This window comes from Mastomys coucha, unplaced genomic scaffold, assembly GCF_008632895.1.
Source record: "Mastomys coucha isolate ucsf_1 unplaced genomic scaffold, UCSF_Mcou_1 pScaffold6, whole genome shotgun sequence".
NCBI lineage: Eukaryota > Metazoa > Chordata > Mammalia > Rodentia > Muridae > Mastomys > Mastomys coucha.
This window is the reverse complement of record NW_022196912.1, coordinates 28,838,781-28,851,965: the sequence shown is the minus strand read 5'-3', so window position 1 is coordinate 28,851,965 and position 13,185 is coordinate 28,838,781. Positions and strand designations below refer to the sequence as shown.

Genomic DNA, 13,185 nt, shown 5'->3' with positions numbered 1-13,185 from the left:
TTAAATGAAATTATTTCTTTGGTTTGTTATGGTATCTCTGTTTGATGAATAAACATTTGTTCATGTTCTCTGTGGCAGAAATGTCACACAGAGAACATTGGAAAAGCATACTTGGTAATGAGTTTCAACCTCAGTGTGCACTTTATTATCCACATTTATCCACACTTTTAAAATTAAAAGTACTTCAAACCAAACAGCCAAATCACTAGCCTGGACTCTAGTGAAATAGTATGCAGCAGAAGTATAGGGTAAATGTTCAAACAAAACTTTAGGAAGAGATCTTAGAAATCATTGGATCTCTGCTTGTGAAAGGTGGAGAAAGATTTGCCTTCAGCCTTCACACTGGAAATGCTATGTGTCTTCACCAATTCTCCACAGAGGGCCTACAGGATGCTGGTGGATCTGCCCTATCACAGTGGCTCTATAGCCATGGCCATCTGTAATGTGAAGATACATGCCAAGGCTCCTGATTACTGAAATAATCAGGGCAAAATCGTCATCCTTTAAGTCACCCAACACCCCAGACTTCCTAGAAGATTCCTGGTTAAAGCATTTCTTTTCTCCCCTCAAAATGTTTCAATGACTCATCCTTTGGCTATACTCACTGCTCCCATAGCGCATGCAGAGCTGTGTCAGTCACATTCTTTCATATCACCAGAATGGAAATAAAAAGACTTTAGGATAGACTGTGTTAGAGCCACAAACTACACAAAAATGTCCTTGAATCTCTGTGATGGAACGAAAGATCCAGCATAGACTTGTGAAAGATAAATTGTTTTATTTGGGGTTGAATTATACCTATTTGGTTTGTTTGTCTTAGAAAAGCAATCTTCATTTTAAATGTGAAAGTTGATGTGGGCATTATTAGAGATAAAAAATTGGATTCTGTTCTGGACATTAGGAACTCTTTCCTGAAACAAAGGAAAAACATTACTAAAAATACACATTGAGGTCATTTCATCTTGTCAGCTTGCTAAACAGAAATTATTTTGTTACTTATATTTTAACTTAACAAATGTAAATTGTACATGTCATATATATATATACATATATATGTATATATATGTATATATATATGATTGTGGGAAGGCTAAATCTAATTACAGAACATGTGCATTACTTCATATTTTTCTGTTGAGAACTAAAAAAATTCTCTAATTTTCAATACACTTACATATTAACTACATTTGTGATTAGGTGCATTGGGATTCATATTCGGAATTTCTATCTAATTGAAATGTGTGTCCTTTGACTAAAGATTATTTTCTCATGTCTCCTTTGACCAGTAATTACTTTGTGTCTTAGTTGCTGTTCTGTTAATGTAAAGAGATACCACGACAAAGGTAACTCTTTTAAAAAGAAAGCATTTCATTTGGAGCTTGCTTACACCTTCAGAGGTTTAGTTCAGTATTATCATAGTGAGGAGCATGGCAGTATCCATGTGCTAGAGGAGCGACTGAGAGTTGTATCCTAACTTACTGGCCAAGAAGACATTGGGCCTGGTGTGGACTTTTGAAACAAAGTTCAACCTCAATGACACACTTTGTCCAACAAGGTCACACCTCCTAATCCGTTTCAAATAAGGCCACTCCCAGATAACTACACATTCAAATGTATGAGCCTATGAGGGCCATTCTTTGTCGGGCGCCTTTACTGGGCAGCAGGGAAATAATTAATCGGGTAGGAAACCCACATCTCACTAGAGCTCGGGAGACTAGCACAGAACTCTATGGCACCGCCGCAGTACTGTCATCAGCAGCCCGGGAATAGGGAAGGTGCAGTCTCTGCTCTGGCACTCCTGCACCACAGACTGCTGGGTATCCAGGGAGAGCTGGAGATCGGGGCCAGCACTGGGCAGGCAGATACTGGAGGCTGCCAGCTCTCTACACCACCTGGGTGGCCATCTGACTGTCGTGAGCCATATCCCAGTCTGTGAGAGTTTGGAGAGGAGACAGCTCTGGGGTCCCTGGGCCTCATGAAGGCCAAGGATGGCAGGTTCTAGCTCCTGGGCATCACAGACGCCACTGGACACTGAGGAAGAACTGAGAATGAGGCAGGGTCTCCAAGGTGGCAGTGGCCCTGGGCCGACAGGAGAAAAGGGGCAGGGAGGGGAAGCAGCTGTCTAGTGGTTCAGGTGCAAACAGGCATAGGAGCGAGAGTTCTTGGTCTGGTCTCATTGCTAGAGCTGGAAGACTTTTCTGTAGAGGAAGTCCTAATCCAATTCCCCAGCATGGTAGGTCTAGATGAAAGGAGGTAATCCATGGTTTTAAGTCATTTATTTTAGAAAGAGGAAAGAGAGAGAGAGAAGATAGAAAAGTAGAGGCTGGCCATGGCCACTTGGAGAGGGGGGAAGGGGAGAGATGAAACAAGAGGTGAGAGTAAAGAAAAGAATAAGAGGTTGAGAGAGAGAGGAGGGCTCAAGTAACTCCTTTTATAAAGGGTTGTGCTACCTTTCTGTTTCCCAGGGCAGGGCATACCTGGGTGTGGTCAGTTGACTGGGGGTGGAGTCCAGCCAGAATACTGGGAGCTTGAGGCATTGTCTAGCCACAGGATAATGGAGTTGGAGGCCTTGTGGTGTCAGGCATCTATGTCTGGGGTGTGTAGTTTACTAGTCCGTAGCTTGTAGAATTCTCTACTGGGTGGCTGGAGTAAGCCTTGTTCAACCTAGAACACAGATTGCCTTTCGCAGTCCAACAATTCTTATTTAAACTGCTGTACTTTGTAATGTAGGAAGTGTAGAAGTTATTATTAGGTTCCTAGAGCTGGGTGTGGCTTCCATTCTGTTTAGAACACTAAGATGCATACAACATCAGACATGTTTCCAATTTGATTTTAAGGTGTTTTTATTTTTTTTTTTTTTTTTTGGTTTTTTGAGACAGGGTTTCTCTGTATAGCCCTGGCTGTCCTGGAACTCACTCTGTAGACCAGGCTGGCCTCGAACTCAGAAATCCACCTGCCTCTGCCTCCCAAGTGCTGGGATTAAAGGCGTGCGCCACCACCGCCCGGCTATGTGTTTTTATTTTTAAAGAAAAATACTTATCAACTCAGGTTATCTTCTTTCTAGATCATTATACTTGTTCCTAAATAGGCTTCTGTTTGTTTGCTTCAGATTATGAGCTGTCCCAGTTTAGAGGACAAGGTTTTGAGAGACAGAATCCTTGGAGCAATCAAGGTGATAACTGTGATGAGGAATATGCATGTATGTCCCCTTTTGTCTTTACAGAGAATTCATGACAAGTGTTTCAAACAACTGTCCCTAGTCTGAGAACAGTTCCAGTGTTGAACACAAGACCAGGAGTCCCAGACATGATTGGACATTAGATCAGGTTGTATGGACCTCACTGGGTGCTCTGAGGACAAACAACCCTGTCTCTACCAGAGGATAGAGCACCATTTCTGTTGATGCAGCCACAGCAAAAAGGACTTGGAAGAAATCTAGTGGGCAATTGGGAGGTATTTTAAATTATCCCAATTTCTACCATTTCCAGCATTGTACATTCAGTCAGGTTCTCACCCTCCTAGTCATGTATTCTAGCTTTGAATGATGACTTTAGAAGCCTCACACATTCTCTCTTTGACGAATTTCCTCATATTTTAAAGGAAGCTGCTATTGATACTTCATGTCCTCGTGTTGACTTCCATAAATCCTGTTTCTTCTATATTTAGTAGCATTCAGAGTCACTGTGACCAGAAATTATAATTTGTTGCACATGATAGCCAAGAACTTTAAGGCTTTCCAAGCAGTGTAGATCCAAGCAAGGAAATTTCTGACCATGACTGAGTCATCATGAGGAAGGTTGGCTTTATTGTCTACCAAAGTGAAACTCACCCCCCCGACCTAAGTCAGATGCCCTGTTAGTAGAAAGATCTAACTTAGGTTTAAGGCCTGTTAATATAGGCCCCTGACCCTTTCCCTCAATGACCTTACAGAGTTCAAAGGTCTCTTGACAAGGGAAGATAAGAACAGTGAAGTCTGAACATATTTTCACATAGAAATGCCTGCTCTTAAGGGGGATGTGTTAATGACTATGACAGTTTTTGAGTTCTGGCCTCTTCAAATCTGTATCAATTGCCTGGGTTAAGCCTCATTGCTGTCACAGGCTGGAGATCCATCCTTGCGGGGCTTAATATCAATCATGACAGGCTCTACCATTTCAAATCTGTTAATTTAACTCATCTTTCAAAGTGTTGGAGAAATCTCAGCAGGAGAGAAAGGAAAAGCACATAATTATAGAAATCTGTTATATCACTTAAAACTACACATATATATTCACGTGTTATTGTTTTAGCCTCTATTTTCCATGTGTATACAAAGTTGAAACACTTTTATCCTTCAAGCCTTTGTTCAGATGTTAATCTCACAAGGGGTTCAATCCTGACCACTAAACTGAGACTTTAAATTGCTAGCATTCTGTTACCTCTCCTTGAACTCTTTCTCTTTATCCTGATCTTGTTGTAATACACTACAGCATATATTTAATTACTGTGTGTGTTCATACTACTCCCATTCTCTGTCACTGGAATTCAAAAACTATGTGTGTGGTAATCTAATGGTTCTTGTTCACTGATGTGTTCAAAGCCCTTGGGGTAGTTTTTGTCATTAGTAGATACCTAATAAATTCTTTTTACATGAATGAAAAGACTAAATAAATACAATATCCTTACTAGACCTTGGGTGTTTGAAGAATGACTTACCTTGATGAAATAGGTACAAGCAGATGCCAGGGGATATGCAAAGATGCATTAACACTTATGGATATGACATGGTACTACAGAAAGATTTGGCTTTAAGAATGGGTCTCAGAATACTTGGTATTGTAGAGAGCTTTATCATGACCTTTCCAATCAGAAGATCTGAAACCAAGCTAGGGTCATAAGAGCCAAGGGTTTGAGAAGATGAACTTCAGTGTGTGTGTATCTCTTTGCCTGCATTTCACAAACAGCCTGTGCACGTGTCAAGTTCTCAGAAATGAGTATATCCCTTTAGCAAGAAGGAATCTAAAGCATGACTACAAACTCTATCATCAAGGTGCCTACAATATAAACTCAGAAGAAAATAAGAGAATAATGACATAATAATATGGTAAAGTAAATACACAAAATCCAGAGTTCACTAAATGTTAAGAATCAAGTTATAGTCTGGAATTTGATGAGCAGATGGTCTGAAGGGGCAGAATAATATTTTCTGTGGAACTTAAAGGATAGGTAGGAGCTTGCTGGGATATATTATAAGACATTTCAAGAGAAAAAGAAAAAAGAAAAAATGGACTGGTATAAAAATGATGGAACTCAGAGACAGACATTAGAACAACCAATTTAGGAAAAATAACATTGCTTTCCAGAGGAGACTTTGTACTCAGCTTCAGAGCACATCTATTTTTCTTGGTCTTTCTCTAAGTACACAGGAAGGCCTGCTTGACAAGACAGACATCACTATGAATTATATGAACCCATGACACAATGAAAGCCACAAGAGTCAAAACACTCACCCCATTTCTTTAATTTGAGCAGGAAGTCTAAGTCTAATGTTTAGGTATTGTATTGTTTTTTTGTTTTGTTTTGTTTTGTTTTTTAATTTTTTTGACACAAACTAGAATCACTTGATAGTTAGATGGAACCCTATATGTCCTGATCACATTGGCTATGGTCATAACTGTCAGAGATTATCTTGACTCATGACTAATATGGGCTGGATTAGCATGCTGTGGGTGGCACAAACCCTAGGCAGGTATATCTGGATTACATAAGAAAGCCTACCAGTCATGAGCCTAAGAGTAAGGCAGCAAGCAGAATTCCTCCATGGTCTCTGCTTCAACTCTTGCCTATGATCCTGCCTTGAGTTTTTTCAGTGAAGTGTAAGCCTTGTCTCCTCTAAGTTGCTCCTTGAAGACATGGTGTTTATCACTGCAACAGAAAAGCAAAGCAGGACACTGATGTTTATGAAGACTTGCTTATAAATAATGGGGTTTTTTTGGCTCATCTTCTGAGTTTGAGAATGATGATCAGATATTAGGATGAAGTCAAACAGCTTCCTTTGACCCCAGAGTTCTAGGAAATGATGTAGTCAGTAAGAAAATGACAGAGAGAGGCCTGAATGGAGAAGTTCAGTAATTAGACTATTTCATTCTTTCCTCTGTGATCTACCAGAGTATGATTCTTGGACCACTACATATTATCACTGTGAATCTATTTGTAAAATAGAGATAAAGGAATCTAGGTCCCTGTATTATTATAAGGTTCAGATTACAAACAGTACATGGAAGCTTTGGACAGCATGTACTACTAAAAAGGAACTAATCAGCTAAGTGGTGTTTGTATTAGTAGTTAGGATGCTGCTTTGAGGAATTCATTGTCTACAGTTCTACTATGTCAGACTGTATGAAGATCAGACAGAAGGAGCTGTGCACTAGAAGCCAGAAAGCCCTGGGTCCTACTTTGGACTTGGCTCCAAACTAAGTTCTCACTTAAAGCAAATTGTTCACTACATTACAATTTGTAAAGAGGGTGATGGATAAGGTGAAATATGACCACAGAAATAGAAGAATTCTAAAAGTACAAGTCTTTGTTTTCCATTTTCTTCTGCACCCATCATAGTTGCTAGAACAATTTTAGAAAATTCTAAATCAGTGTAGTCCTTCTTCATAATAGGCCAAGGAACTGAATACAGGGGGTAAATGACTGAGATATTGAACAAATATTTGTGATCCAGCCTTTCACTAATAACCCTGCCTCTGCTAGAGCATATCTCTAGTATCTGGGATAAGCAGGTGCAGCCTCATCTTGATTCAGGTGTGTTGCTAAAAATAAAGAATAATGTCCTCCCAGAAGCACACACAGCATGATGGGGACATGACAGGTAAAGTATCTACTTTTCCCACCAATGTGGCACTTAACTTACTGAACTGTAATTGCAGGATTTACTTATCTGTGTTGCCTGCCAGATCATGAGTTCAGTAAGGGCAAGAGCTGTATATTATTTGTGTCTATAGACACAGCATCTTGTTAGGTGTCTGGGGCAATAAATATTTGCAGACTGTAAAGGGTAACAAATAGTGGTATGAGTGTGAATGAAACAGAATAACTACTCATCTATTAAATGTCACTCCTACATTATTTCAATTAATCAATCCAAAGGTAGGACATTAAGGTAGACACTTCTATCATTGTCTTGTATATCAGTAATAAATAAATAAATAAATAAATAAATAAATAAATAAATAAGAATGAGAAACATGAAGTCAACACAGTCATCATTAAGAAGAAAATGATGCCTGGCTCTTAAACTCAAAACACATGCCCTGTTACCACAAATTCTTAGGAGGTCTAGTGACTTAGCCTTGTGATCCTGGGGAAACCAAGGTCTGTTAATGGTTATTTTATTTCATTAATAAAATAGTTAAAGAACTTACTCAAACCAAATTCAAAGAAAAACTTCAAGATAGACATTCTTTAAATATCTGTGGTTGCTTCCAGAATAAATAATACACAAAATTAAAAAAAGAATGGTCTTGTTGTTTGAGTTAAGCCTGCATGGAGTCAACTCCATGGTGAACTACCAGCCACGTGTTAGGAGCTTTATAGAAAGAATGAATAAACCAAAGTGCAATAACAGTCATAGTTGGGTTCTTGCCAGCATATCATGGTGGCTTGTAAGGAGTATACTATGGGATAGTAATGCTGGAAAAAGTTAATTACATTTTCTTATTGAAAGATCAATTATTTTTCATATCTCATTAGCATAGGTTATGATGAGTTCATCTTCCTAATGTTTGTCCTACCTGAAACAGAACTCCCTTATACAAGTCATTGACTTGCCCAACTGGAATCTTAGGTCTCTACCAAGATTCCCTTTCATTTCATTCCCTTGACCAGAAAAAAACAATGGTTTTCTGTGAATGACTCATCACAGCTACTGGGGGTGGAGGTAAGCTTGTTAGTAGATTGCTTAGGAGCTAAGCAAAACACATACTGAACTAAATGGAACCAAACCTGGGTCACAATCCTCCATTCCTGTCTATCATTCATCCATACCTCTCATTAACAATGGAAGATTTGAAAATCAGTGTTTTTTTCCCCCTTCTCGGTGTTCCCCTATTCCATGGCATGGCTACAGGGAAAGGGTGGATGTTAGTGCTAAAATTCCAGAAATCATGATTTTCCCTTCGAAAGATCCATCTTCAAAGAATTCAGCCCAGGCAAATTCTAACTCCAGCTAAATGCCACTTGGAGGCTGACCAGATCACTATGCAGCACATTATGAAATCCACTGCAGTAGGGAGCCTGATGTTTAGCTTAGCGTTGAAGGTTACCTGTGGCTGTCTGTTGGTAGCACTGTTACTAGATATAATGCAAAATGGTGATCTTCAAAGTACAGAGCTCTATCTTAAATGATAATTGGAGATGTTGGAAATTCTGGAACAAAATTTTAAGAATCTACTGATAGCATGAGCTCATTTAATTTTATGGAAAGTAAATTGAATTTTCTAAGTAAAAGACTAGGGGAAGAAAGGGAGGAAGGTGGTCTGTTTATTTTAAAGACCTCTTTATTTAAAAAACAAATTCAGAACTATATGCTGTCACATCATATTCTGAAAGATAATTAAGGAAAACAGTTGCCAAGTGTGTATATGGGGGGGGGTCAAATATTCCATTATTAATGAGAGGTAAGGATAAATGACAGACAGGAATGGAGGATTGTGACCCAGGCTGTCTGAGAGACTAGAACTGTCCAAACCTCAGAAGAACTAGGAACAGAAAATAACAGAAGAAAAAACAAAGAACCTCAATCCAAAAATCCATTGAGAAAGAACTATAAGAAGAATAGTGAATATGTAGGGCCAGTGTGCCTCTCTTAGCCCTAAACACCATCATTGTCACTAATAAAAAAGAAATGCCTAATGGAATATCTCCTCATTGTATCTTCCAAGGCTTATGCTGATACTTTGATTAAAGTCTGTTGTTGAAGAAATGTAATGTTCAAAAGACAGGTACAGGATTAAAGTTCAAATATAGCTACAGACTATGGGGAAACTGCTTGCTGAAAGAGGAATCAGTGGTCTCAAGGAGTAAGCCAGCTTAAGGCACACTCACACTAAGCTCTCAAATCTGAGCAGAAGCATCAAGCTATCTTCTGGGAAGACACTTCTATGTTCAAGACTCAGATTCAAATTAGTAGCCTCACTTGATTTACCAGAGTTTAGTATAGAAAAAAGGCTGAGAACCAAATAAGTAAACCACATTGTCTTGAGTCTCCTTAAGTTTATGCTGTAATGAAACAAATAGCGATTAGTATGTACAAAATATAGAGTTAATCACAGCTTGAAAATAGAGAACTGTAATGAGTTGCTTGTTCCTGCTTTGCATCTTCCTATGATATTGAATAGATGTAAAAGTACTATTGGCTACTATAACAAGGTCAAAGTATTGAGAGTTATACTCAAATATATTAATTAAACTAATTCAACCTATTTGAAAATATATTTTAAAAGTGTTTTCCAATAATGTAACAGAAAATATATTGGTTATATGTTGGTTTGAAACAATGAAAGAAATTTACGACTTTTAAAATGAGGAAAGAGGAAGGGAGAAAGGGAGGAAGGGAGAGAGACAGAGACAGGGAGAGAGGAGAGAGAGAAAGAAGAGAGAAAGAGAGACAGAATGAGAGAGAGAGAGAGAGAGAGAAAGAGAGAGAGAGAGAGAGAGAGAGAGAGAGAGAGAGAGAGAGAGAGAGAGAGAGAGAGAGAGAGAGAGAGAGAGAATGTTGAAAACAAGTGCAGAAACTGGGCATATAAAAGGGTGGGAAATGATTCAGTGGATGTCAGTGGCCAAATCTGCAGAGCAACATATGCTGCCTTTTCCTGAGAGCTGTCATTTTTGGAATCTGTGAGTTTCTCTGTGCCAGGAGGAAATGGCTAAAAAGGACAACTTATGAAATGGCCAACCGCTCATCACTGAGAGTGGTTATTCTCAGGATGAAGCCTTATATGGAATTATATCAGTCTGCAATATTCAGATGACCCAGACAGAGGAGACCATGAGGAAGCAAATGTGAACAATTTGAAGAATTTGAAAAGCAGTGGGCTGGAAGTGAGACAATCAGACTGTCAGTAAGTCAGTCAGTCAGACAGACAGACAGACAGACAGACAGACAGACAGATGAGTAAGGACAAAAATACGTATACATCATGTGTAAATCATGAGACCCCTGCTATTTGTGCTCTCTGGAGGTTCTGAAGGAAGGAGAGATATTGTGGTCTTTGACATTTTTCATGTTTTGTGACTACTCATTCCATTTCAAGCCTGTTTCCCTTGGTGTGAGTGAGAGGCTCTCGCTAGATTCATCCTTTCAAGGGGGCAATGCACAATGAAGGGTCAGAGAAAAGTAAGAGCATGCCCAAGAACTGAAAGCTATGTTCTCTATTTTCTCTTCTAAGCAGGATGTTTTCCTATTCGGGTAGTATTTAAAGACTTGTTTACAGCTAGAATTGTGTTCTAGGCTTTAACGTCCAGTGTTACCAAGCAAAGCAAACTCATCCCCTGGGTGACGGTTCCTATATTAAAACTCTTCCCCAGCTCATCTGGCTCCACTACTGATCACATAAACTACATTAGTACAGAGAATCAGGAGCATGGGGGTAGGAGTTATAGTGTCTCCTCAATCTCTGTGAGTAACACTCATTAGCGATAATGGTTGTGATGTGTGTGAGCTAAGGGAATACTCCACTTTATTAAGAGGAAACGATATTTACAGTTACTTATGGAGTGAAATCAAAGAGCAGAATTGTTGTTTGTCTATGAGAGCACTCTGACTAGTGTCATAGAAATGTAAGTTGACATTTAAGGAGATTTGTAATATAGGGGTTTTGGCTATAGCATCCTATATGATTGACTAAAAGGCAACTTTAAAAGAAGAACAGTAACTTGTTACTACACTTGTAATAAAGATCTTGTGATGCTAGAACACCTAGCATCAGATTCCATTCCTTTATAAACAGAACAGAATGCAACATTTCTGCTTAGAAATGAATTTGGAAAGCAAACAGGAAAATATGAGGTAAACATGTTTTCTCTATTCTCTTTCCTCTCAGTTGAGCAACATAAGCTAATGAGTCAACGTAGTTCCAAACTTCATGTTATATGCCAATTGCTTAAATGAAATGACAAGTTCTTTCTAGGTCCAGACCCAAAACTCTGGGAAAAGTTGTCAGATTTGATAAAGTGGATTTGTTCTAGAAGGAAGCATCCCATTTCTATGTTCCAGGGTACAGCTGTTTGCCAGAGAGCATTTCCCAGCTAACACCAGTTTGTCGACAGCATTCACAATGAACTTTAATTGTGTACTTTACCTGACAGTCTTAATTGTAGTCTGACTTCTTTCGGGTAGCAATCAGGCAAGTGAAGTAATCATATCTCCCTGAAGGCCATAAACACAGCCACCTGCGCCTCTTCTATTTTGTTTCCTCCTTTAAACTCCAGCATCACAAGAGAGGGCATACAGAGCCCGAAAGGGTACTACATTCTCAAAATAGCTGCTACTTCCCAATCATTAAGTTGGAATGTAATTAAACATGGACAGCATAACTGAGGACAAAAATGATCCTATAATTTTATATTGTAACAATAAAGATGATGCATTAGCAAAGATGGGCTTTTTTGGGTAGGTTTATAAGGAAGGAGTTGTTTCACCTGCATACTTGTGTCTGCCATAGTGCATTTCTCTGTTGGTTCTCAGAATGTAGTTTGACTGGCTAATGTATTCTCTTCAGTCTCCTTTCTGGAAACTCTTCTCAGTCCTCCATTTTGATTCCCAATAGCTCAGTCCCTGCTAGTTCATATCTTCCATGGATCTCTAAAAGGATCCCCCAAAGGACTGTGGTTGGTCTCCATCTGTCCAAGTCATCTCTGCCAAAATGACACCAAGGTGGTACTTGGGTCATCTTTTAAATAAATATCAGTTCAGGCCCAGATTAAGGTGAATACCCCAAACTTTCATAAAGAAAGAAAGGAAGAAGACCAAGAAAAACTTTACCAGGAGTAAAACTGACTGAAGGATCCAAACTAATACAAATAAACTGAATCTTACTTCCATGATATTAATGCGTAGCTAAAACATATTGGGTTTTTGAAAGAAAGGGCATCTATGACAATTAGCATCATGAATTTATTTGTGTGAATCATAATTTTTTTTACTAAATATTTATCTACAATTAATGACATTCACTGGCTGAATGTAATTTAATTGTCTTTCAGAGCAATTTACATATCCAGTTTTTTCCTTAAATTTAATTCCCCCCTAATGTTTAGAAATAGTTAAGATAATAATATGCAGTTAAAAAGTTCTTAATCACAGGCAACTATGCCTCAGGAAGGAAATTCATTTGCCTAACCAAAGGCCATGTACATGCTGGAACAGATGACAGCCTCCGTAGCCTGTTCTCAGGAAAGCTTGCCCACTGATGTCAACTTGGTTATTGGTTTTACTTCCATAGACCAAGGCAGATTTGAATAATTATTTTTCCTAATAATTGGTCACCTGTACTTCAGATGAGTATGTACATAACACGCTAATGTCTTTTCCTGTTTTTATTAGCATGTTCTTCTATTTCTTTATGTGTGAGGCATAATCACCTTTTAGTAACAGCTTTTTATCTCTGTTATACTTTGTATAATTCCAGTAACGCTTAGTCAGACATGATCTGGAACGATGTAGGAAATTAGCAAAATAAGTATTTCATAAGGTTTAGATTGCTTGTCATCCTGCCATGTGTGATGAAATCATGCAAAATCCCATTTTGTCTTGTCCTTTATATAAGTCATTTATACAACACATTCATGCTACACACACACACACACACACACACACACACACACACACACACAAAACAGAATACCATCCCCGTTCTTCATCTAACCTAATAACCCATCCTGGCTTATTTCCTTCAGCAACATTTTTTTTCCTTTTTCCTGGTTTGGCACATGCATGTATGCATGGACACATACACAACATACTTAGTGCATTGCTCAGCATATGAGTTTAGCGGTAACCACTTGAGAACTGATAATCTATCAGGAAGCTTTCTGACTTTCATAAATTCATATTGTGAATTTTGTTTGATTTCATCGTCCCATTCCCATCTCTTATTTTTCTCCCTCTTCCATTTGCACAATTCTTTTTTTTTTTTTGCA

General features: G+C 38.6%; 1 pseudogene; it reads left to right on the top strand.

Moving 5' to 3' along the window:
- The first annotated feature begins 1,729 nt into the window (after positions 1 to 1,729).
- Positions 1,730 to 13,185, top strand: part of LOC116080532 — a 23,661-nt pseudogene continuing 12,205 nt past the window's right edge.